Here is a 26149-nt window from a genome sequence, read left to right as displayed (position 1 = left end):
TTCAAATTCGGGTTTTGTATTCAGAATTCATATTCAGAATTCGTATTTGGAATTCGTTTTATGTCTTTTTCGAATTTTCTTCGAACTTACCTGTTTTTTTTTTTCCAATTCGAAATGTTCGAATCAATAAATTTTGAATTGGTCGAATAGAAAACTTTCGTTTTTTTTTTTTTTCATTCGAATGTGGCAAAGTGAACAAACATAACAATCTTCATCAAATTATTACAATGACTCTTTAAATCATTATTGGGTTAACAAAAAACAGCATTATTTTAACCACTTCTGGACCGGAAGATTTTCCCCCTTCCTGACCAGGCCATTTTTTGCGATTCGGCACTGCGTTACTTTAACGGACAATCGCGCCGTTGTGCGATGCTGTACCCAAATGAAATTGGCGTCCTTTTTTTCCCCACAAATAGAGCTTTCTTTTGGTGATATTTGATCACCTGTGCGATTTTTACTTTTTTGCGCTTTAACCACTTAAGCCCCGGAGGATTTGGCTGCTCAAAGACCAGGCCCTATTTTGCGATTCGGCACTGCGTGACTTTAATGGACAATTGCGCGGTCCTGCAGCGCTGTACCCAAATGAAATTGACGTCCTTTTTTCCACAAACAGAGCTTTCTTTTGGTGGTATTTGATCACCTGTGCGATTTTTATTTTTTGCGCTATAAACAAAAAAAGAGCGTCAATTGTGAAAAAATAACAATATTTTTCACATTTTTTTTATATGAAATTCCCCCCCCAAAAAACGTAAAAATCAAAATTTTTTAACATTTTAGGCCAATTTGTTTTCTGCTACATATTTTTGGTAAAAAAAAAAAAAAAAAATCGCAATAAGCGTATTTTGATTGGTTTGAGCAAAAGTTATTGCGTTTACTAACTAAGGGAAAGATTTCTGTCATTTTTATTGTTTTTTTTTAACTAGTAATGGCGGTGATCTGCGATTTTTTTTGCGGGACTGCGACATTGCGGCAGACAGATCTGACCCTTGACTGACATTTTTGACACTTTTGGGGCTACCAGTGACATTACTACAGTAATCAGTGCTATACATATGCACTGTTACTGTAAAACGACACTGGCAGGGAAGGGGTTAACTTTATTAGTGATCAAGGGGTTAAGTGTGTCCCTAGGGGCGTGATCCTAACTGTAAAGGGGCGTGGCTTTTCATGTAACCACAGAGACATACGATCCTCCATAGCAGGATCATATGATCTCTGCAGTTACACCAGGGAGAATGACAGGCGGCTTTGTTTACATCAGCCGCCTGCCTTTCTCCCTCTCCAGCGGGAGATCACGAGTAACCGGCGGACATCGGAGCCGCTGGTCACACGCACGGGGATGGCCGTAAACAAGCGGGGCGGGAGCGCGCCTCCGGCGGCACGCGCTCGCCCCCTACAGGCTCCTGGGCGAGTGACGTAGTACTACGTCGCTTTGCCCAGGAGGGGCTGACCGCCGCAGTAAATATACTGTGGGCGGTCGGCAATTGGTTAAACAAAAAAAAGTGACAATTCTGAAAAAAAAAAAAAAAATAATAATAATTTTTCACTTTCTGCTATAAAACATTCCCAAAAAAATTAAAAATCTAATTTTTTCATCATTTTAGGCCAATATTTATTCTGCTACATATTTTTGGTAAAAAAAAATCCCAATAAGCGTATTTTGATTGGTTTGTGCAAAAGTTATAGCATCTACTAATTAAGGGAAAGATTTATGTCATTTTTATTTATTTTTACTAGTAATGGCGGCGATCTGCGATTTTTAGCTGGACTGCGATATTGCGGCGGACAGATCGGACCCCTAACTGACATTTTTGACACTTTTGGGGGGACCAGTGACATTACTACAGTAATCAGTGCTAAAAATATGCACTGTCACTGTAAAAATGACACTGGCAGGGAAGGATAATAAAGAAAAAATTCCACGCAAATGGATCTCCTTATATCACCCATTATCTGTTTTACTTGGATATCCACACTTATTCATTTTAAACCAACACTGCCACCTAGTGTTTACACCAATTATTACAAGAGTCACTTTATTTTTAGCTTTGAGACACTGCTCACAGTTTTATTTATTTATACTGGTTTACTTTTTTATTGAATTCCATTAAGTATGTATTAGTGCTATTAATTGATGAATGGTTGGTTAATTTATTGAAATCTATAACACCTACTGTGGCTTAAAATCAGTACCATTGGGTATATTGTAAGGACCATCACTTATAGTATTGATATTATATATTGATCACCTATATGTACCTAGATTTGTGAGACACACCTTTGTACATTTTTCATTATTTGGCAGCGCCAATTACCCTATTATATTTTCCACTGGCAGGGAAGGGGTTAGCACCAGGGGCGAGCAAAGGGTAAAATGTGAGCCTAGGGGGTGTTTTCTATCTGAGAGAGGGGGGGGCTTGTGAAATGAACACAGAGACCTGTGCTCCTAAATAGAAGGAACACAGGAGCTCTGTGTTGATAGCCGAGAGAAAAACGGTCTGCTGTGTTTACAACAGCCGACCCCCGTTCTTTGTTCCCGGGGAGAGATGGTGGGTGCCCCACGGATCGGCTTCCCCACTGGCGAGTGGGCGCAGGAACCTGCCGACCAGCTGACGTATATCGACGGCGGCTGGTCGGCAAATGGTTAAGATGGTACTCTAATAACACACACGGTCTTTGATTTTGAGAACTATGTTTACAGTTCAAATTCGACAGGAATTCGATGTAAAATTCGATTCGAATTGCAATTCGAATTTCCAAAATTCAGACTAATTTCGTTTTGGTGTTCGGAGCATTCGGTAAACTTTGTTTATATTGCAATTTGGATATTTAGATTTATTTGAATCTCCTAATAACGAAAAATTTGTCCAAATATTTATTCGGAACCAAACAAACCGCACATGTCTAAATAAAATAAAAAAATGCAGAGGTGATCAAATACCACCAAAAGAAAGCTCTATTTGTGAGGAAAAATTACATAAATGTTAATTACGTACAGCGTTGCAGTTAAAATAACGCAGCGCCGTATCGGAAAAAACGGCCTGGTCATGAATGGGGTTATGAAGTGGGAGATCAAGAGGGGTAAATAGCAGAAATAAAAAACATTGCCTATTAAATACAACCAAAAGAATGTGATCTAAAATTCATTTGGGTACAGTGTTGCAAGATGGAGTAATTGTCAGTCAAGCTATCACAGCACTGAAAAAATGAGGTTAATGTATACAGTTTGTACAGTCAAAAGTTTTTTTTTTTTTTGGATGGAGTGGGGAAGGGTTAGAACCCCTTGTCCGGTTTGGTCGCTATTTCGGGCTCCACTAGAGAGATTTCCCATCATTTCCTATCTTTTACATATATTGGATTTATACTATATGGACATATATTGGATATATACTATATGGACATATATTGGATATATACAAATATGGACATATATTGGATATATACTATAAGGACATATATTGGATATATACTATAAGGACATATATTGGATATATACTATATGGACATATATTGGATATATACAAATATGGACATATATTGGATATATACTATATGGACATATATTGGATATATACTATATGGACATATATTGGATATATACTATAAGGACATATATTGGATATATACTATAAGGACATATATTGGATATATACTATATGGACATATATTGGATATATACTATAAGGACATATATTGGATATATACTATATGGACATATATTGGATATATACTATATGGACATATATTGGATATATACTATAAGGACATATATTGGATATATACTATAAGGACATATATTGGATATATACTATATGGACATATATTGGATATATACTATAAGGACATATATTGGATATATACTATATGGACATATATTGGATATATACTATATGGACATATATTGGATATATACTATAAGGACATATATTGGATATATACTATATGGACATATATTGGATATATACTATAGGGACATATATTGGATATATACTATAAGGACATATATTGGATATATACTATATGGACATATATTGGATATATACTATATGGACATATATTGGATATATACTATATGGACATATATTGGATATATACTATATGGACATATATTGGATATATACTATATGGACATATATTGGATATATACTATATGGGCATATATTGGATATATACTATATGGGCATATATTGGATATATACTATATGGACATATATTGGATATATACTATATGGACATATATTGGATATATACTATAAGGACATATATTGGATATATACTATATAGACATGTATTGGATATATACTATATGGACATGTATTGGATATATACTATATGGACATATATTGGATATATACTATATGGACATATATTGGATATATACTATATGGACATATATTAGATATATACTATATGGACATATATTGGATATATACTATATGGACAGATATTGGATATATACTATATGGACAGATATTGGATATATACTATATGGACATATATTGGATATATACTATATGGACATGTATTGGATATATACTATATGGACATATATTGGATATATACTATATGGACATATATTGGATATATACTATATGGACATATATTAGATATATACTATATGGACATATATTGGATATATACTATATGGACAGATATTGGATATATACTATATGGACAGATATTGGATATATACTATATGGACAGATATTGGATATATACTATATGGACATATATTGGATATATACTATATGGACATATATTGGATATATACTATATGGACATATATTGGATATGTTATTTCATTTTTGCTCAATTCTTTCTCTTTCAGATATAACGCTGATGTTTGTATATGGCGGTAAGTACATGCATCTGTCTTACTAAGATTAATACATTTAGGCTCGGTTCACACTATTGCGATGTGGGAAGGCTGCGAATTCGCAGCCTGTTCCCGCATCGCACACGCACCCCCGGCAGTTCACACTGCCATATGCGATCCGCTGGGGGTGTCAATGTAATCTTAACGACACCCCCAGTTTGATCGCATATCGCAGTGCGATCGTGCAGTTCGCACAGGATCGGATCGCACAAGTGTGAACCGCTGTGCGATCCGATCCTGATGCGGCAGCAAAAATGCCTCCTGTACGTCTTTGCTGCGGGTGCGGTGCGAATTTAGCCATACAAACTGTATGGCTAAACTCGCACCGCACAGCTGATCGCATGTCATGTCGGAGCAGTGCGCTCCGACATGACATGCGAACCCGGCACACGCAGAAGTGTGAACCGGCTCTTAAATACCTAAATAAGTGAATTGTTGGTCGAGAGCCGTTCAATACATAAAAACTTTTTATCGTGTTGTAGATTGGTGACATAGGCGTGTGCACAGGGTGCGCCAGGTGTGCCCGGGCACACTCTAATCCCCCCGTGTGGTGCAGATTCCTCCTTTTTAGACCCCTTATATTTCAACAATAAAAAAATAAAATTGTAAAAAATAATAAAAAAAATAATAACAAATAAAAATAAATAAATAAATAAATAAATAAAATAAATAAAAAATACAAACACCGTCCACTGCCCTACTGACAACGTATACTGATCTACTGACACTGTATACTGATTTACTGACACTGTCAGTATATATACACATGCACACACACGCATGTGTGTTTGAGCTTTGGGGTACACACCCTAATGCAATAGGCTGCACACACACACACCTATGATTGGTTAACTATATCCTTAGCAGAACCAGACTGCTCCATCCCTGAACAGCCAATTAGAGCCAACAGCATTTACACTATCAGTATAAATACATAAAATTAGAATATCTTTGGGGGGGGGGGGGAGGGGGGTAAGGATGTTTTTTGCTTTTTTTTTTGGGGGGGGGGGCGGAGTAGAAGATAATAGGAGGGGAAGGAAGCGGGAAGAGTATCACTATTTACTTGTATAGGCCTTATGACAAGGGGTATCTAAAAATAGTTGAAGGATAATGTATACGCTGGAAACACCATCTTTTTTATGGTTTTATATAAGTTGATGTCTTTTTTTGTAATGCTATATTTTTATTTTTTATGTATGTAAAGAAAATTCTATAAAAAGTTTAAACTAAAATAAATATAGATTCCAAAAACCTAGGTTCCAAAATTTGAAAGTAATAATACAAAAAAGGGGGGGGGGTATCTATCCCTGAAAATATAGTGAAAAGCCCACAGAGGGACAAGGGGGGAATTGGGACTATGCGATACCAAATAAAAAAAAATGTAATAGAGAATAGAAATGTAAATTGGAAATTATTATTCTAAAAACGATTTTTTATTGATACAAAACGCAGTAAAATACATCAATGAAAGATCATTGTTGGGTAAGATAAAAAAGGCATGAAAACATACAAGAGGACATTAATGTATATATACGGGAAGGCCCCCTGATATAAATATAAATACAGATGTCGAAAGCAGTGGACACAGAAGCTCCGACGCGTTTCAGCCTGAAGCCTTCTTCTGGGGGTAGATGTTCACTTTACACAGTTATCTACAACAATTATATTATAATAACCATACAAACATACATCTGTATTTATACTTATATCAGGGGGCCTTCCCGTATATATACATTAACCACTTTACCACCGGAGCATTTTGCTGTCTTACGTCTGGGCCACTTTTTGCGATTCGGCGCTGTGTGACTTTAACTGCCAATTGCGCGGTCGTTCGACACTGTACCCAAACAAAATTTACGTCCTTTTTTTCCCACAAACAGAGCTTTCTTTTCATGGTATTTGATCACCTGTGCGATTTTTACTTTTTGCGCTATAAACAAAAAAAAAGCATACATTTTGAAAAAACAACAATATTTTTCACATTTTTTTATATGAAATTCCCCCCCAAAAAAATGTAAAAATCAAAATTTTTTTTAAATTTTTGCCCAATTTGTTTTCTGCTACCTATGTTTGGTAAAAAAAATCACAATAAGCGTATTTTGATTGGTTTGCACAAAAGTTATTGCGTTTACTAACAAAGGGAAAGATTTCTGTCATTTTTGGTGTTTTTTTTTTTTAACGAGTAATGGCGGCGATCTGCGATTTTTTTTGCGGGACTGCGACATTGCGGCGGACAGATTGGACCCTTGACTGACATTTTTGACACTTTTGGGGGTACCAGTGACATTACTACAGTAATCAGTGCTATAAATATGCACTGTTACTGTAAAATTACACTGGCAGGGAAGGGGTTAATTTTATTGGAGAGGGAGGGGTTAATGTATGCCTGGTGCTTACTGACGTGTGTGGGGGGAGGTGACTGAGTGACACAGGGACAGATCCAGGATTCAGCTATGCTGAACCCTGCAATCTGACCCTGCCTGTCACTTGGGAGATCCGCCCGCTTTGTTTACACAAGCAGGCGGATCTCCAGACTCGATCCCCGACGATCAGGGAAGAGCGGCGGCGATCGCCGCTGCTCCTCCCCTGGCCCGACTCCCGCTGTGACTGAATACAGCGGGAGCGAGCCTCTGGCGGCGCGCGCGCGCCGCCGAGAAAGGGGAGTGTCTGACGACGTAGTACTACGTCGTCAGACGATAACGAGCCACTTTGCCGCAGTAGGTACTCAGATATAGAAATCCTCACATTTATATATTTTATATATACATATATATATATATGTATATATATATATATATATATATATATATATATATATATATATATATATATATATATATATATATGTGTATATATATATATATATATATACATATGTATATATATATATATATATATATATATATATATATTTGATCAGAAGAACAGCCCTCTTTTGATATAGCTGGATGAGAGGAGTGACAGCCCTTTCATGATGTGCCAGCATGATGGGGGACACAGGTGGCAGAACAACGGGGGACACAGGCTGCAGGACGACGGGCGACAAAGGCTATGAGATGACGGGGGACACAGGCGGAGTCAGGGGTGTACCAATGGAGGGGTGGGGCACAGTGGCGGCTGGTGCTCAAAATTTTTTGGGAGGGCGCAAACAGAAAAATGTAATAGGCATTGCTTTGCGGCAAAAAACGCTGTAAAAAATTGCGTTACTTTGAGGTCGCAAAAGTGTGAAAGGGGCCTTTCAGTAATTAAGGTATAGTGTGCCCCCTTTCAATGCAGAGAGACCAGCGTGCCCCCTTTCAATGCAGAGTGATCAGCGTGCCCTCTTTCAATGCAGAGTGACCAGCGTGCCCCCTTTCAATGCACAGTGAGCAGCGTGCCCCCTTTCAATGCACAGTGAGCAGCGTGCCCCCTTTCAATGCAGAGACCAGTGTACATGCCCCCTTCAATGCAGAGATCAGCGTACATGCCCCCAATGGAGAGACCAGCATACATGCCCCCTTCAATGCAGTGACCAGCATACCATTCCCCCAATGCAGAGATCAGCGTACATGCCCCCAATGCAGTGACCAGCATACATGCCCCCAATGCAGAGATCAGCGTGCGTGCCCACTTCAATGCAATGAACATTGTGCCATGCCCCCATCAATGCAGAGTTCAGCATGCGTGCCCCCCCCCCCCCCCCCGAGAGCAGTGCACTTACCTGGAGCACGGCGGCGACGGCTTCTCTTGTCTTCAGTCCCGGACTCCTGGCGGGCGGCTTCTTTTCACTCCGGCTGCATGTCTTCTCTGGTCCTCCCGCTCCCGCCTCCTCCTCGGCCAATGGTATGGGGTTTGCCGTGCTCACACTGATAAGCTCACACTGATGCCATTTTTATGTTTGAACTCTTTATTGGGTTTTTGTGCAAAAACAAAAGCAATGCGTGTAAATGTAAAGTAAAGCACAGCAATAAATAGCATACCAGTCTGATTCCGGACAGACACACATTTTAGAAAGAACAATTCAATTCTCATTACTAAACACACTGATGCGATGTTGAGCTGAGGGGGATCTGGTGTGCCGAGAACCTGTGGAGAGCGAATGTAGCAGGTTTTCCAGGCCTGTGGCCTGATGTGGGCCTGCCATTGTTACCGGTTACCTCTCCAGCCCATGTGAGCTGCGACCCTGGGTGTGAGAACTGAGACATTGATAACTCCAGCATCTTGGTTTTGTGGTTTTTATTTTATTTAAGGGGATGGGAGAAGGGAATGAGTAGGACACTCCTTTAGGCTCAACTAAATACAACTTGGGACTTTATCCAGAAAATGTCTGTTAACGCTGCCTTGACGCCAGCCGACGCTGGCCAACGCTCACTGATGCTTTGTAACACACTGTAACTTGGAAGAAGTGCTAGATCCCTGACTTTGAGTCTAGTAAATCCAGGACTGTAGAATAAAGAGCTTCTGACGCTGTCTTCACTGCAGATTTACTGACTACTCCCTCCGGCCTTGCACTGGCTTGAGGTAAACTGTTGTGAAATCCAGTATGGCTGCAACTCTCAACTGACTTTCTGCACAATTCAGGGCCCAATTGCAGGTGCCCCCTTTAACCTTGAACTCTTCGGGGCTCACTGACTATGTACCCCCCTCTGTAACTTCAGGGCAGGGCCGGACTGGGTATGAAAACCAGCCCTGGAAAAAATGACATACCAGCCCCATAGCATTGCGTCATTATATCATTTTCAGCGCAACGTCCCTCCCCCTAACACAATGCTGACCCTCCCTCCCCCTAACACAATGCTGACCCTCCCTCCCCCTAATACAATGCTGTTCCCCCGGCCCCGCCCCCTTATAAAATGCTGACCCCCCCTCCCCCTAATACAATGCTGTTTCCCCCTATCCCTAATACAATACAGACCCCCCAGCAAGCCCCCCTCCCAATACAGACCCCCCAGCAAGCCCCCCTCCCAGTACAGACCCCCCAGCATGCCCCCCTCCCAGTACAGACCCCTCAGCAAGCCCCCCTCCCAGTACAGACCCCTCAGCAAGCCCCCCTCCCAGTACAGACCCCCCAGCAAGCCCCCCTCCCAGTACAGACCCCCCCAGCAAGCCCCCCTCTCAATACAGACCCCCCAGCAAGCCCCCCTCTCAATACAGACCCCTCAGTAAGCCCCTCCACTACAGACCCCTTAGTAAGCCCCTCCACTACAGACCCCTTAGTAAGCCCCTCCACTACAGACCCCTTAGTAAGCCCCTCCCACTACAGACCCCTTAGTGAGCCTCCCTTCCAGTACAGAGTACAGACAGACCCCTCAGTAAGCCCCCCTCACCTGCGATCACATCACATGTGGTGCATGACGTCTCGTCTGTTTCACAGGAGGAGGGACCATCCTTGTCGGCGCCGTGACAGGCATTCTTCAGCAGCCGCGCCAGCCACAGCTCGCCTCAGCTCATGCACCGCACAGCACCGCCGCCGATCCGCCGCGCAGGGGCAGCCGCCTCGTGACGTCACGCCGCTCACAGCGGCTGACGTAGGAGAGACGGAGCCCAGCGGGGGGCGGGGCAGTGCAGGCCTGCAGTGGCCAACCATTATCAGCGGCGCCGGCGAGCGGCGAGCGGCCCCAATCAATGCAGCGGCCGCCAATGCTTAAAGCGGCGCTGCGGGCGGCCTGGTCTTAAAGCGGCCCCAGGGCCGGCGGCCCATCGGGAAATCTCCCGTTATCCTGATAGGCCAGTCCGGCCCTGCTTCAGGCTCCTCAACCTAGGTACCCCCTTTACAGCTAGCTGGCACTGGATCCCAGAACCTCTTCCGGAGTGGTCCCCTCTGACTTTAGGCAGACCCCAGGGGCAATCCTCAGTACTCAGGACCTGTGTAGGCTTTCCTGGGACTGGACCCCTCTCTCTCTCCACTGGTTCTCGGCACACCGGATCCCCCTCAGCTCAATTCAGCAATCTCTGGATTCTCAGGCGACACCCAGAGACATCCTCTTCCTCTGACAGGAGGAAAGACAGCCGCACTCTCCTTCCTGGGACTCTGCTCCCGCCAAAGACACCGGGTCACGCACTTCCCCCAACCTTATACCCACTCCCAGTATCCTTTCCGGCACAATCTGCCTTCTGGGGTAGTTACAAGCTGGGATGTGTCCCCTAATTTGTCTTCCTCCACAGCCCTATGAGAAGCCTCTCATAGGAGCCAGTGGGGAGACTCCCCCTACAGCAGGCACATCTGGAAACCATGACACCCTGACTAAAAGAAATCATGGCCCTGCTGTTAGGCAGACAAGGCCTACTATACATTTACCTAGCATCTACCTGTAGAGTGCTACATATATAAGCTGCGAAAGGGTTGAAATCGCACAGGTGTGATTGGGCCCCTAGAAAATAAAGCTTTTTTTGCTATTTATTGTTGTGCTTTACTTTACATTTACACGCATTGCTTTTGTTTTTGCACAAAGACCCAATAAAGAGTTCAAACATAAAAATGGCATCAGTGTGAGCTTATATTATTACAGATCCAAAGCACTCAATGCTGCATATCTCTGAGAGGTCACACTGCATCTGGAACCAGCTTTGTATTTCTTGTATGGAGAGGAACTATAAATCCCAGCACGTACTTTTAAGCTCAGCTATGCTAAGTCCTGTGGCATTTTTTGTATGGAGAGGAACTATAAATCCCAGCATTCCCTTTCAGGCTTAGCTCAGCTAACTCCTGCCTGCGACTCTGCCCATTCAAACAGCACATAGGTACGCTCACATTTGTAGAATTAATGTGGGGGATAGCACTGTGTACAGGTTTTTATTTGCCAATAAAATAAAATGTGGACTGTGGATGCTCACATTTGTAATAGTACTCTGGGGGATAGTACTGTGCACGGGTTTTTATTAGACAATGCTTCAGGAGCCGCGGGCGCCTGCACAGTAGCATAGATTGTCCTGCTGAAAAGTCCGCGGGCGCCTGCACAGTAGCATACATTGTCCTGCCGAGAACTCCAACTCTTCTGTGCACTGCATAGGACTTCTCTGTGCACGGCATTTGTTGGTGCACATGCACAGTACAGGCAACTTGCCGAGATCTCCGACCAGAGGTGACGTGGGTTGGAGATCTCGGCAAGCACCCACCCTGCCCCACCAGTGGCGGCTGGTGTATACAGGGCGCAGGGGCGCCGCCCCCCCATCCATGCGTCCGGCCCCCTAATCTGCATGCAGGGCGCCAGACGCATGGAGCTTAATGGGTTTTTTTTTTTAAATCACCTGATTAGAGCCAGAGGCTCTAATAGGGTGATGCAAAGGGTGGTCCCGGGGCGCAGAGCAGTGCGCCCAGAGCCCGCCCATTGTGTGACAATAGCGAATAAAAATTCGCTATTGTCACACCGATCCTCCTCCTGGCCAATCAGGAAGCCGGTCTAATACCGGCTTCCTGATTGGCCGCACGGCAAACCCCATACCATTGGCCGAGGAGGAGGCGGGAGCGGGAGGACCAGAGAAGACATGCAGCCGGAGTGAGAAGAAGCCGCCCGCCGGGAGTCCGGGACTGAAGACAAAAGAAGCCGTCGCCGCCGTGCTCCAGGTAAGTGCACTGCTCTCGGGGGGGGGGGGGGGGGGCACGCATGCTGAACTCTGCATTGATGGGGGCATGGCACAATGTTCATTGCATTGAAGTGGGCACGCACGCTGATATCTGCATTGGGGGCATGTATGCTGGTCACTGCATTGGGGGCATGTACGCTGATCTCTGCATTGGGGGAATGGTATGCTGGTCACTGCATTGAAGGGGGCATGTATGCTGGTCTCTCCATTGGGGGCATGTACGCTGATCTCTGCATTGGGGGAATGGTATGCTGGTCACTGCATTGAAGGGGGCATGTATGCTGGTCTCTCCATTGGGGGCATGTACGCTGATCTCTGCATTGAAGGGGGCAAGTACACTGGTCATTGCATTGAAAGGGGGCACGCTGCTCACTGTGCATTGAAAGGGGGCACGCTGGTCACTCTGCATTGAAAGGGGGCACGCTGGTCACTCTGCATTGAAAGGGGGCACACTGGTCTCTCTGCATTGAAAGGGGGCACACTATACTTTAATTACTGAAGGCCCCTTTGACACTTTTGCGACCTCAAAGTCACGCAATTTTTTACAGCGTTTTTTGCCGCAAAGCAATGCCTATTACATTTTTCTGTTTGCGCCCCCCCAAAAATTTTGAGCACCAGCCGCCACTGTGCCCCACCCCTCCATTGGTACACCCCTGACTCCGCCTGTGTCCCCCACCATCATGCAGACTGTGTCCCCGTCTCGTAGACTGTGTCCCCCGTCATCCTGCAGCCTGTGTCCCCTGTCGTCCTGCAGCCTGTGTCCCCCACCACCATGCAGACTGTGTCCCCATCTCGTAGCCTTTGTCCCCCGTTGTTCTGCCACCTGTGTCCCCCATCATGCCGTCACATCATGAAAGGGCTGTCACTCCTCTCAGCCAGCTATATCAAAAGAGGGCTGTTCTTCTGATCAAATCTATATATATATATATATATATATATATATAAAATATGTAAATGTGAGCATTAATATATATATATATATATATATATATATATATATATATATATATATATATATATATATATATATATTATCAAAGTGTCAGGCACTGGTATTTATTTATTTTGTTTTTTTCTTTTATCCGTCCATTTTTATAGATAGATATAAAAATAAATAAACGGGAGGATCAGAAAAAAAAGCTATATATATATATGTATATATATATATATATATATATATATATATATATATATATACACATACACACATATATATATATTTATATATACATATATATATATATATATATATATATATACTGTATATATCTACACATATGTATACATATATATATATATATATATATAGATTGTAGTGTTAACCATGCTGCAGATTTTTTTAAATCCTTTATATATATATATATATATATATATATATATATATATATATAAGCTCAAAATGTCGGACGCAACATCTTGCCGAAAACTCCAACTATGTATAGTGGCTCCAAATGTTGCGCGCATATATATATATATATATATATATATATATATATATATATATATATATATATATATAATATATATATATACATACACACACACACATATATATATGTAGTGTTAACCATGCTGCATTTTTTTTTTTTTTTTGTAAATCCTTTATATATTTATATAAGCTACAAAAGTCTGGGAAAACAGCTTAAAAGTCTTGGAAAACAGGTTGCCGAAAACTCCAACTATGTACAGCGGACGGGCGCATGCGCAGTAGAGTTGGAACTTCTTGCCGAAAAATCCAACTCTCGTGCACAGTTTTCGCTGCTGTGCACGGGAATCGACTCTCGCGGCCAGGCATTGCATTGCAAGTTCTATTGGAAGTCTCCTAGCCGCTCGTACTCGCGGCGGAAGTGACGTCAACGGTTGAATTATTCGGCAAGTTGAAAAAATTGGCAGTACACCGGCACTAAAAGTTGCAGTCCCGCAACATTGTTTCTTCTTCTGTTTACTGCATGTTTCAAATCTTTTTATTTTTTTTTCACATAATCCTAAAACTTCAGAAGGTGAGTATATTTCTTTTGACCTGAAAAAAGGTACAAGAGCTTCTTTTGGGCGTCCCGCGATTCTGTTTGCGCAATGTTACCACGATTTGGCAGGCAGGAAATCGCGGCAACATCGCACAGTGTTTGGGGTGCCATTGCAAATCACGGTCATCGCACAGGCGTCCCGCGACTTACAATGATTCCAGGTCGTGGGCAGAATCGTGAGATTCTGCCCATGATCCACTACGCCCGCATGTGAACGTAGCCTAAAACTTCAAAAGGTGAGTATATTTCTTTTGTCCTGATATAGCATGGAAAATTGTGAAGTGATTCCTAAGGCTACGTTCACATGTGGGCGTAGCGGATCACGGGCAGAATCTCGCGATTCTGCCCGCGACCTGGAATCATTGCAAATCGCGGGGACGCCTGTGCGATGCCCGTGATTTGCATTGGCACCCCAAACGCTGTGCGATGTTTTGCCGCGATTTCCTGCCTGCCGAATCGCGGTAACATTGTGCAAACAGAATCGCGGGATGCATGACGCCCCAAAAAAGGTACAAGAGCTTCTTTTTGGCGTCATGCGTCCCGTGATTCTGTTTGCGCGATGTTACCCCGATTCGGCAGGCGGAACGCATGATGCCCAAAAAAGGTACAAGAGCTTTTTTTTGGGCATAATGCGTCCCGCGATTCTGCTTGCGCAATGTTACGCAATTCAGCAGGCGGAAATCGCGGCAACATCGCACAGTGTTTGGGGTGCCATTTCAAATCACTGGCATCGCACAGGCGTCCCGCGATTTGCAATGATTCCGGATCGCGGGCAGAATCAAGGTGGTTCTGCCCGAGATCCGCTACGCCCACATGTGAACGTAGCCTCAAACCTCAGAAGGTGAGTATATTTCTTTTGTCCTGATATAGCAGCTGTTGGAAAATCATGAAGTGATTGCAGTCCCGCAACATTGTTTCCTCTGTTTACTGAATATTTCAAATCTTTTTATTTATTTATTTATTTATTTATTTTTCAGATATTCCTAAGGCTACGTTCACATGTGGGTGTAGCGGATCACGGGCAGAATCACCGCGATTCGGAATCATTGCAAATCGCAGGATGCCTGTGCGATGCCCGTGATTTGCAATGGCACCCCAAACACTGTGCGATGTTGCCGCGATTTCCGCCTGCCGAATCGCGGTAACATCGCGCAAACAGAATCACGGGACGCATGACGTCCAACAAAAAGGTACAAGAGCTTCTTTTGGGTGTCATGCGTCCCGCGATTCTGTGTGCGCAATGTTACCGCGATTCGGCAGGCGGAAATCGCGGCAACATCGCACAGCGTTTGGGGTGCCATTGCAAATCACGGGCATCGCACAGACATCCCACGATTTGCAATGATTCTGGATCGTGGGCAGAATCGCAGTGATTCTGCCCGTGATCCGCTACGCCCACATGTGAACATAGCCTAAAACTTCAGAAGGTGAGTATATTTCTTCTTTCCCACGTCCCAGTAAGATGGCCGCACGGTGACCTCCGTCATTTCTGGCCCCTCCTCCTTCCCCCGCTGCCTTATGGGACCTGTGTGTGTCCCAGAAGATGGTGGGAACTTTCAGAAATGCAGTATGAAACCGGCCTGAAGGATTCACTGCTGGTTTCCCTTACTTATGTAGCACTACTCTCTTGGAAGATGCTGGTTACGGGTTCCCCTGGGTTACCCATAGCAACAACATGACAGTTTTGGGGGTTTTTTGTTGTGGAGGGGGAGAGATTGGCATCTAATCATGAAAATATTGAATGGCACCTTCCCCATTTGCAAACATTGTGTGTAGGGGGGGGGGAGGTTATCAAATCTGACCGCCTGGTACAGAGATGTAACCAAAAGGGGATTTAGATGTGCCCCCTATACGGTAAATATTTCCACACTTCAGTCCATATTTAAAAAATAAGTAAAAAACTTTTATTTATTATACATTAAAAAAAAAAGGACAGACATACATGTACATTACATATCGGTATACAATAATTGTGCATCAAAGATAATACAAAAAGCCCATCAATAGAGATGTCCCGAACAGTTCCCGGCGAACTTCGCATGTTCGCGTTCGCCGCTGCGGGCGAACATATGCGATGTTCGGTCCGCCTCCTATACATCATCATTGAGGCAAACTTTGACCCTGAATCTCACAGTCAGCAGACACATTCCAGGCCAATCAGCATACCTCCCTCCCACACTCTCCCACCTCCTATAAATAAGCAAGGGCAGCATCCATCTTAGATCATTTCTGTGTTACTGAGAGCAGGGAAAGTGTTGCTTCTGCTGCTGCTGTTAATAGCTAGGGACAGTTAGTCAGTGTTCCCGGTCTTGTTAGTCAGTGTTCTTGGTCCACTACTGCTGTAAGGACAGCACCCCAAAAAGCCCTTCCTAGGGCTGGTATTTGAGTTTTTTTTTGGATATATATATATATATATATATATATATATATTGTCCCCAAAAAGCCCTTTTGAGGGCTGGTATTTGTGTAATTTTTTTGTTCTGTGATATATATATATATATATATATATATATATATATATATATATATATATATATATATATATATATATATCTATTGTCCCCAAAAGCCCTTTTGAGGGCTGGTATTTGAGTATTTTTATATATATATATATATATATATATATATATATATATATATATATATATATATATATATATCTATTGTGCACTGCAGTTACCTGCCCGCTGTGTGTGAGAGGCCACAGACTGTACTGTGTGCACACCACACTCATTTCGGGTGGCACAGGCACAGTACCTTGCATTTTAAAATATATTTTTTTTTTCCTCTGTCATAATTGCAGTGAGTGCTGTGTCAGGTCCACAGAGTGTACTGTACCCACTGCAGTGCCCACCACTGATATAGATACGGTGGCACAGCATCTTGTTGCAAATTGAAAAAAAATATATATTTTTTATAATTGCAGTTGCCTGGGCTGCCAGTGACTGTCAGGTCCACAGAGTGTACTGTGCCCACTGCAGTGCCACTGCCCACCCACCACTGATATATACGGTGGCAGGCATGACTTTTTTTTGGATTAGTGTCTGGGGGGGTCTAAAAAGCGTACCTGTGAAGTTTCAGCTCTGCAGCATGTCCAGAACCAGAAAAAAAAGATCATATAGGTGTAAAAGGGGTTCCCACCATCCCTGCTCTACTGAAAAATTATCTTTTTTTCTGGTTCTGGACATGCTACAGAGCTGAAACTTCACAGGTACACTTTTTAGACCCCCTAGACACTAAATCACACAAAAAAGTTCTTAAAAATTGTCATTTTTGATAGAGAGCCAATTATTGGAAAAATGTAAAAAAAAAAAAAAAAAAACTTTGGATTTATTGTCTGGGGGGTCTAAAAAGTGTACCTGTGAAGTTTCAGCTCTGTAGCATGTCCAGAACCAGGAAAAAAAATAGAATTAGGGTTAGGGCTAGGGTTAGGGTTAGGGTTAGGGCTAGGGTTAGGGTCAGGGCTAAGGTTAGGGTTATTTTTAGTGCTTAGGGTTAGAGGGTTAGAGTTAGAGGGGTAGGGGTAGGGCTACTAACTCTAACCCTAAGTATCTCACCGTAACCCTAACCCTAGCCCCTAACACTAAACCTAACCCTAACCCTCTAACCATAACCCTAACCCTCTAACCTTAACCCTAACCCTCTAACCTTAACCCTAACCCTCTAAGCCTAGCCATAAAAATAACCCTAGCCCTAAGCCTAAGCCTAACCCTAGCCCTAACCCTAGCCCTAACCCTAACCCTAACCCTAGCCCTAGCCCTAACCCTAATTCGTAATTTTTTCTGGTTCCGGACATGCTGCAAAGCTGAAACTTCACAGGTACACTTTTTAGACCCCCCAGACGCTAAATCCAAAGAAATTTTTTATTTTTATTTTTTTTTTAATTTTTCCAATAATTGGCTCTCTAACAAAAAATTACAATTTTTAAGAACTTTTTTTGTGTGATTCAGTGTCCTGGGGTCTAAAAAGTGTACCTGTGAAGTTTCAGCTTTGTAGCATGTCCAGAACCAGAAAAAAAATTAGAATTAGGGTTAGGGCTAGGGTTAGGGTTATTTTTAGTGCTTAGGATTAGACGGTTAGGGTTAGAGGCGTAGGGGTAGGGTTACTAACTCTAACCCTAAGTATCTCACCGTAACCCTAACCCTATCCCCTAACACTAAACCTAACCCTAACCCTTAAAGCCCAGTTCCTGTCCCATTTTGGTCAGTTCTGGTCTGTTTGCGGTTGTTTGCGGTGCGTTAAACGGGGAGTTTGGTCTGTCACTGTGAAGCGGGCGTAACCCTTACACTACCTGATCGATACAACATCATACCTGATCGTATTCACACACTGGATGTTTTAAAGCACGTTATTCCAAACAATTTAGGAATGTTGGGTGATTTATGCCCTTTATGGAATAAAACCCGACTCTGCGTCAACTACGTAATTTTCCATGGGAGTTTTGCCATGGATCCCCCTCCGGCATGCCACAGTCCAGGTGTTAGTCCCCTTGAAACAACTTTCCCATTACTATTGTGGCCAGAAAGAGTCCCTGTGGGTTTTAAAATTCGCCTGCCTATTAAAGTCTATGGCGGTTCGCAATGTTCGCCGGTTCGCAAACATTCGCCGATGTTCGCCGTTCGCGAACGGCGAATTTTATGTTTGCGACATCACTACCCATCAAGGGACTATGTATATGTATATAGTATGGCTGGAACTACGCGTTTCGCAAGGATTGCTTCCTCAGGCTCCAGCTGTTTTCGAAAAGTAAGAGAGTCTATGAGGTAAGTAGCATACATATTAGTATATAGATATACAAACTTTTTTTAATCAATTAATTGTTTTTTGTGGTTTTATTAAGAACTTTGATAGGAGAAGGGAATGAGTGGGATACTCCAACTTGAATAAACTGTGCACAATTTGATGGGACGACTGGATATTGCTAAGTGCGGCAAGGCTGCTGCTTCACCTTATCACTATGCGTACCCATTCACCACAGGGGGAGCTGATCTGTAGGTCCCGTGGCTGCGATTGGCGCCGGACACTCGCGATCGCTCCCCGTGGAGACAGAACGGCGGACTGCTGTTGTAAACACAGCAGACCGCTGTTCTGTCAGCAATGAAAACAGCGGGCCTGTGATCCTCCTATTTAGGATCACAGGTCTCTGTGTTCATTCCATAAGCCCATCCCCCACACAGTTAGAAAGCACCCCCTAGGGACACATTTAACCCTTTGATCGGCCCTGGTGTTAACCTCTTCCCTGCCAGTGTCATTAGTACAGTAACAATGCATAATTTTAGCAATGATTACTGTAGTAATGTCACTGGTCCCCCCCCCCCCCCAAAGTATAAAAAATGTCAGTTAGGGGTCCGATCTGTCCCTCGCAATATCGCAGTCCTGCTAAAAATCGCAGATCGCCGCCATTACTAGTAAAAAAAATAAATAAATAAAAATGACATAAATATTTCCCCTAGTTTGCAGACACGATAACTTTTGCGCAAACCAATAAATATACACTTATTGGGATTTTGTTTTACCAAAAATATGTAGCAGAATACATATTGGCCTAAAATGATGAAAAAAATTTGATTTTTAACCACTTAAGCCCCAGAGGATTTGGCTGCTCAAAGACCAAGCCCTATTTTGCGATTCGGCACTGCGTGAATTTAACGGAAAATTGCGCGGTCATGCAACGCTGTACCCAAATGAAATTGACGTCCTTTTTTTCCCTCAAACAGAGCTTTCCTTTGGAGGTATTTGATCACCTGTGCGATTTTTAATTTTTTGCGCTATAAACAAAAAAAGAGCGACAATTATGAAAAAATAACAATATTTTTCCCATTTTTTTTATATGAAATTCCCCCCAAAAAATAATGTAAAAATCTAAATTATTTAACATTTTAGGCTAATTTGTTTTCTGCTACATATTTTTGGTAAAAAAAAATCGCAATAAGCGTATTTTGATTGCTTTTGCGCAAAAGTTATTGCGTTTACTAACTACGGGAAATATTTTTATTGTTTTTTTTTAACTAGAAATGGCGGCGATCTGCGATTCTTTTTGCGGGACTGCGACATTGCAGCGGACAGATCGGACCCCTGACTGACATTTTTGACACTTTTGGGGGTACCAGTGACATTACTACAGTAATCAGTACTAAAAATTTGAACTGTTACTGTAAAAATGACACTGGCAGGGAAGGGGTTAACTTTATTGGTGATCAAGGGGTTAAGTGTGTCCCTAGGGGCGTGATTATAACTTTTAGGGGGCGTGGCTAGTGAAGTAACCACAGAGACATGCAATCCTATATAGCAGGATCACATAGCCTCTGTGATCACTTCAGGGAGAATGACAGACGGCTGTGTTTACATCAGCCGTCTGTCTTTCTCCCTCTCCTAAAGGAGATCGCGAGTGGCCGGCGGCCATCGGAGCCGCCGGTCACACGCGCTAGCTAGGCATTGAGGTCAGCTTGTATTTTGGAGACATCCTGTAAGGAAGTTATTCCACTGGAAAGCTTGGTGTCATCTGCAAAGACTGAAATGGTACTTTTAATCCCAGACCCTATATCATTTATAAAGCTATTAAAAAGTAAGGGTCCCAACACTGAACCTTGGGGTACACCACTGATAACATTAGACCAGTGGTCCTCAACTCCGGTCCTCGGGGCCCACTAACAGGCCAGGTTTGCAAGATAACTAAATTACATCACAGGTGATCTCATTTGCTGCTCAGTGATTGCAGTATTCTAGTCTGCATCTCCCCAAGGTAATACTTAAAATCTGGCCTGTTAGTGGGCCCCCGAGGACCGGAGTTGAGGACCACTGCCTTAGACCATTCAGAGTAAGAATCATTAACTCTCTGAATTCTATATTTTAGCCAATTTTCTATTAATTTACAAACTGATCTTTCCAAGCCAGTAGACTTTACCTTACACATTAGCCGTGTGTGGGGAACTGTGTCAAATTTTGCATCATCCAAGTATACTACTTCCACAGTCACCCCTCTGTCCAAGGTTTTACTTACCTCCTCAAAAAAAGCATTCAGGTTTGTTTGACAGCTTCTGTCTTTCATGAATCCATGCTGTCTGTCTTAAATCTCGACACCATCGTTGTCATGTTTGACATTTCAGTATTGTAGAGTAGAGATGATCGAACGGTTCGGGTCGACCATCGGTTCGGCCCGAACATTGGCTGTTCGAGGTTCAGCCGAATTTAGAACTTTTTGCCCAAAAAGTTCGGAATTCGGCAACCAGAACCGACCAAAATGCAATGGGACAGGAAATGGGCTTTAAAAGCCCATGATTGGACCGGAACCATTAGCAAAAGCCAATTGAGGGGGCAGGAGAATGCTAGGAATGTGATTGGAGTGACAAGGGGGTCCCTAGACCAATCATTAGTGAATACGCCCCCCAGTATATAAGATAGCCCCGGCAAATTCCTAGCATTGTAATACAGGGACATGGAAGAGAATGGAAGCAGTTCTGTTAAATGGGCTTCAAAAGTGTCATTTAGCATTTATTAGTGTGAGGAAAGGGATATCTAGTGTAGTTAGAGTGCTCCTTTACACTTTAGTTAGATGCAAAAATTTAGTTTCTGTAGGGAAAGTGTTAAGTGCCAGGGTGACCGTAATGTAGTGTAGGGTGAACTGCTATAGAGAAAAGCTAGTTTCTCTCAAGTCACTTTCAGAGCACCAATATGGCTTCTCACCGGTCAGCATTCTTTATGCTGCAGGCGTTGCTAATGCTTTTTTGAGGACATGTTTGGAGTCAGACATGACATCTGAACATGTGTATAGGGGGTATATATACACACCAATGTATGTATATATACACCTAGACATATACAGGTGTGAAAGGAGCAGAAAAAACTACTTGCGCTAATTAAATAATTAACACCAATATAGTTATGCTCCTATCACACCTATATATGTCTAAGTGTAATATACATATAAGTATGTGTGTATATATACCACTATACACAAGTTCAGATGTTTTGCCTGCCTCCAAAGAACCCCAGAAAATGCCCAAAAAAACGCTAGCGTAAAAAAAAAAAAACGCCCAGGTGTGTTGTTGCAGGCATTTTTGGGGGGTTTTTGGAGGCAGGCAAAACATCTGAACTTGTGTAGAGTGGTATATATACACACATACTTGCATGTATTTTTACACTTAAACATATATAGGTGTTATAGGAGCAGAGCCATATTAATGTTAATTATTTAATTTGCGCAAGCATATATTTCTGCTACTATCACACCTATATATGTGCAAGTGTAAAAATACATGCAAGTATGTGTGTATATATATACCACTCTACACAAGTTCAGATGTTTTGCCTGCCTCCAAAAACCCCCAAAAAATGCCTGCAACAACACACCTGGGCGTTTTTTTTTTTTTTTTTTTTTTTTGGCGCTAGCGTTTTTTTGGGCATTTTTTGGGTTCTTTGGAGGCAGGCAAAACATCTGAACTTCTGTATAGGGGTATATAAATACACACACACTGATATGTATTTTACATTTACACATATATAGGTGTTAGGAGCCTAGCCATTTTAGTTCAAATTATTTAATTAGCGCAAGTATAGTGTTCTGCTCCTTTAACACCTATATATGTGCAAGTATATATATATATATATATATATATATATATATATATATATATATATATATATATATATATATATAGAGACATGGGTGTATGTATGTATATACCCCTATAGACATGTTCAGATGTCATGCCTGACTCCGAACATGTCCTCAAAAAAGCACTATTAACGCCTGCAGCAAAAAAAATGCTGACGGCAGCAAAGCCATATTAGTGTTCTGAAAGAGACAAAATAAAAAACAATCTCTTTTTTTCTGGTTCTGGACATGCTACAGAGCTGAAACTTCACATGTACACCTTTTAGACCCCCCGGATACTAAATCCAAAGTCAAAATCAAAAAATCTCTTTTTTTTTTTTTTTTCAATAATTGGCTCTCTATCAAAAATGACAATTTTTAAGAACTTTTTTTTGTGTGATTAATAGTCCCTGGGGCATGACCCAGAACCCTAGGCACTTTTTAGGGGCATTTATTGGCTTTTAGGGCTTCAAAATTGTGTTTTTTGATTACCGAAGTTCGGTCCCATTGAATTCAATGGGGTTCTGAAATCCGGGCCGAACTTTAGGGTAGTTCGGGTGTTCTGACCGAACCGAACTTTTCATCCCTATTGTAGAGATACATGTGCCATTTACATTTTATTATGTAATTTCTCAATGTCTTTTATTTTCCAGGTGTGCAAACTGACAATAAATGGAACCTTTCTTCAAAGGCGATTTCAGATCAGGATTTATCCTATGTCCCCAGTTATTGGTTGACCAAATTTATACCTTCGGTCTACACAGTCGTATTCCTCCTATCGCTGCCTTTGAATGTAACAGCAATCATGATATTCCTGTTCCGAATTCACCTGAAGAAACCATCAGTGGTGTTCATGTTCAACTTGGCTGTTGCTGATGTCCTCTTCGTCATCTTGTTGCCATTCATCATCGTTTACCGATTCTCAGGAAACAATTGGGTGATGGGAGAAGGAATGTGCCGCTTTGTCACTGCCGCATTTTACTGCAACATGCATTGCTCCTTTCTGCTCATGACCGGTATCAGCGTGGACCGGTTCCTCGGTGTAGTCTACCCGTTTCAGTCCCTTACGTGGCGCACCGTGAGCAGAGCCTGGCTGGTGTGTCTTCTCATCTGGGTGGTTTCCATTACCGGCACAGTGCCGCTCCTTATAAACAAGCTAACTGTTCACATTCACCAGCTGAATATCACCACTTGCTATGATATGTTGAATATAAAAGACATTCAGACATTTTACTTTGCTTATTTTGTCACTTATATTTCTGCTTTCGTTTTGTTGCCTTTTATCGTTACGACTTTTTGTTACGTAGTGACCATCAGAAGTCTGAGCTCATCCGAGTCTGGAAACCCAAACAAAAGGTCCCGATCCATCTTCCTTTGTGCCATTGTGCTTTTTGAATATATCTTCTGTTTTGGCCCGGCCAACGTCATCTTTATAATTCATTATCTGAATTTCGATAAGTCATTTGGTAACTCTTTGTATTTTGCCTACATCCTTTCTGTCAGTGTCTCTACCATCAGCTGTTGTCTGGATCCTGCTATCTATTATTACGGCTTTTCGAAGTCTAAGAAACTAGAGTACAAGTTGGTGTGTTGTGGCAAAACTATAGCGGACTACACAGAGTCATTTACCTCTTCAAGAACCACGGGAAGGGAGACATCCAGCCAAACTCTGTAGAGCGGGGACCTGAAGCTGTTTCCTGCAAAACTTGCTTGAGGAAGGGGTGTCAAAAAATGCCCCCAATGGAAAACATATCACCAATGTGTTTTATTAAAGTGCATCAAGTTATTATTGTTTTGCAGCATGCTGAAATCTAGTGGGGGTTTTGGGATTTGAGGTGTCTCTCACTGTAATTAGTTCTGTCCTGGCTAGACCCCCCTCCCCTTTCTTCCATGTTCTCTCGGTCAGTATTAGTACTTTGCAGAGACAGGGCTTAGGAAAGTCACTTTCTTCTTACACTTCAAAAGACTGAACATCCTCTGTACTGCAATTAGGTGAAGTAAAATTGTGTTGGATTAAAGTTCTGTGTTTTATTAACCGTTTTCCACCCATCCTATTGACAACTGATGGCCGAGTGTGAGCTTCCTAGATCCTCCTAGTTACATAGCTACATAGTTAATCTGGACACATCTAGTTCAACCAATAAAAGAGAAAAAAAATCCTAAAAATTAAAAAACAACCATACAATTCCATATACACAATCCTATACCTGCAGTTGATCCAGAGGAAGGCGAAAAAAACCCAGCAAAGCAAGATCCAATTTGCTCCAACAGGGGAAAACATTCCCGTCTGATCCCCCGAGAGGCAATCGGATATTCCCTGGATCAACTTTATCTATAAATGTTAGTATCCAGTTATATTATGTACATTTAGTCATGTGCCCTAGCGGCTGCATTGCAGGGCAATCTTTCAAAAACTGTGTTCCGGTACCATTTGACCACTGTGACCAATCACAGCAGTCACATGACATTTTTAACCACTTGCCGTCTGAGTACGGTAATACTACTGCGGCAAAGTGGTTCGTTATCGTCTGACAACGTAGTATTAACGTCGTCAGACACTCCCCCTTCTGGGCGGCGCTTGCGCGCCGCCGGAGGCTCGCTCCCGCTGTTTTCATTCACAGCGGGAGTCGGGCCAGGGGAGGAGCAGCGGCGATCGCCGCTGCTCTGCCCCGATCGCCGGGGATCTAGTGTGGAGATCCGCCCGCCTGTGTAAACACAAGCGGGCGGATCTCCATAGTGACAGGGAGTGACAGATCGGACTGTTCAGCATAGCTGGACATCCGATCTGTCCATGACTCACTCAGTCACCTCCCCCCCTACACGTCAGTAAGCACCAGGCATACATTAACCCCTCCCTCTCCAATAAAATTAACCCCTTCCCTGCCAGTGTCATTTTTACAGTAACAGTGCATATATATAGCACTGATTACTGCAGTAATGTCACTGGTACCCCCAAAAGTGTCAAAAATGTCAGTCAAGGGTCCGATCTGTCCGCCGCAATGTCGCAGTACCGCAAACAAAATCGCAGATCGCCGCCATTACGCGTTAAAAAAAAAAAACACCAAAAATGACAGAAATCTTTCCCTTTGT

General features: G+C 42.6%; 1 pseudogene across 1 annotated transcript in view; it reads left to right on the top strand.

The window, feature by feature from the left end:
* LOC309550131 (proteinase-activated receptor 1-like) overlaps window positions 1-24734 on the top strand; it is a 34267-nt pseudogene extending 9533 nt beyond the window's left edge. Inside the window, exon 2 of the transcript in view lies at window positions 23655-24734. The product of the transcript in view is annotated as a proteinase-activated receptor 1-like (transcript). The remainder of the gene's footprint in view (window positions 1-23654) is intronic.
* The last annotated feature ends 1415 nt before the right edge of the window (window positions 24735-26149 follow it).

The sequence above is a fragment of the Pelophylax lessonae genome, assembly GCF_965119305.1.
Source record: "Pelophylax lessonae genome assembly, chromosome: 1".
Taxonomy (NCBI): domain Eukaryota; kingdom Metazoa; phylum Chordata; class Amphibia; order Anura; family Ranidae; genus Pelophylax; species Pelophylax lessonae.
This window is presented reverse-complemented; position numbering and strand designations above follow the sequence as displayed.